The following is a 1,907-nucleotide window of genomic DNA, read 5'->3' as shown; positions in this document are numbered from 1 at the left end:
ATCTATGAATTACAGGGCTATAAAAATCAGCACCCACCAGGGATTTTGAGAGGTTAGAAGATGGTAAAGAAATTGAATTTTTGGAATAGTGGATACATTGAGAATTACTTTCTCTTTAGGATATGTTGAATAATAAATAGATTCAGGTGCACAGACCATGGTAAATCATGGGGATAGGGGCTTTTATATTATTTAAAACATACAAGGCTGGGCAGCCTCCTGAAAAATTAAGGATAGGCTTCTGTCTCCAAAATGGAAGGAATTCTGTAACCTTGGTCATATTTAATACTGGAGAAGAATGATGAGAAATCTTAATTACAAGGCTTATAAAATGCATTTCTTTATCAAGTATAAATTAGAAATTAAACACACAAGCATTCTTGGGAATGAAGGGAAACTCATAACATTAAATGAAAATACGTATTGAATAAATATATAGGAATGCCAACATTCAAAAAAATCTAACTAAGGTACATTGGGCATGATGACGTAGTGTTGGCTGGCACTAACCATGACACCGCCACTACTGTGCAGTAGCTTGTTGCTGCTGTGTAGTAGGGTCAAAAATGAAGCCACACACTGCCAGGATTGCACAGTACTGGCAGGTACTGTGCAGTTATTTAGTAGTTGCTAAAGCAAGTACTAAATGACTGCAGAATACCAAATGTGCAGTGGGACACACAGGTAAAGGCGCCCACTGTGTCAGGCTCCATTAGAAATTATTTCCACTGTAATCTGGAAGTTCTGCCTGTGAAGACTTTCTCAACTGGGGGGGTGGTATGTGGGAGGGGGCGGGGGGGCACATAAAACACTGAAATCCAGCAAAGTACACAGGATATGAGCATCTCTAGAACTGCTTTTTCCATCAAAGAAGAAAAAATAGACTGGTGATTTTGTAATGCAAGTTGAAAATTTCCTCCCATTTTCCATTTGTACTGTAATCTTTGTTTATCAACCTCAGAAACGTGGTTGTATTATTTAAAGCAGATTCTCCTTATTTTTCTGTGGTGGCATTTACTTCTGTTTTTTCACTTTATGCATGTGTTCCTTCAGTATTTGTGGAACTGTATCATGTTTCTCTGTTACTTTTATGCACATTCACATACCATAAAATCTCTGTCTAAAAGATGGTGTGAAGTAACGTCATCCAGTGAAAGTTCTGCAGATTATCTCTTATCTATTGTTGAAGTTTGTTTTCATAGTAGTATGTAACTTTGGATTCTACTGCATATAATAAACAGAAGTCTGAATTGCTTCACCAAACCAGATGCAAGGGGATCACAGCTCTTGATACATCATTTAAGATGGTGCAGCATGCACTGCCCTTTGCATTTGGCTAGCTCTGTTAGCTGAAGCTGGATGACAAACCAGTGCCATTAGTAACTGTAGCTCAACAGTGCTTGTCCTGTACCTGAAGAGGCTGTTCTCTGCCCCTTCATGAGAAGTAGAAAGGTGTCAGAAGCTGGAATGCTGGCCTGCCTTCAGTGCTTGTATAGCAATAATAAACATTTTCATTTGATGAACAATGGATACAAAATCATTCTATTAATATAATTGAATAAAAAGAAGCTAGCATCATGTTTAGAACTATAGCAAATGTACAAGTTGGAAAAAAGTTGTAGGTGTATATGCAATGCTTTTTTGTTTTATACTAGGTAAAATAGCTAAAGCGATAAGCTTGTAATTTTTTATTATTCTCACAAACATTTCTCTCTCATTCTTTTCTTAAGTGCTGCAAGTAAAAGGAAATTCTTCATTTAAAAATATTGGACAGGGTATATAATATGGTTATATTCTGTGAGGCTTTTCTTATTATTCTGAAGGCTTGCAAATAAGACAGCCAATCAGTGACAATCTCTGTAATTACAAATTATAGTTTCATAGTTTCTAGGGTCAGAAGGGACCTG

The 1,907-nt window shown here is 36.7% G+C and overlaps 1 protein-coding gene across 4 annotated transcripts in view; it reads left to right on the top strand.

The window, feature by feature from the left end:
* Positions 1–1,907, top strand: part of NR3C2 (nuclear receptor subfamily 3 group C member 2) — a 382,693-nt gene that overhangs the window by 325,632 nt on the left and 55,154 nt on the right. The gene's annotated exons all lie outside the window — the stretch shown is intronic.

This window comes from Gavialis gangeticus, unplaced genomic scaffold (genome assembly GCF_001723915.1).
Source record: "Gavialis gangeticus isolate Ggan-Ray unplaced genomic scaffold, GavGan_comp1, whole genome shotgun sequence".
Classification (NCBI taxonomy): domain Eukaryota; kingdom Metazoa; phylum Chordata; order Crocodylia; family Gavialidae; genus Gavialis; species Gavialis gangeticus.
Note: the sequence above shows the minus strand (reverse complement) of the source record. Positions and strands in the feature narration are given on the sequence as shown.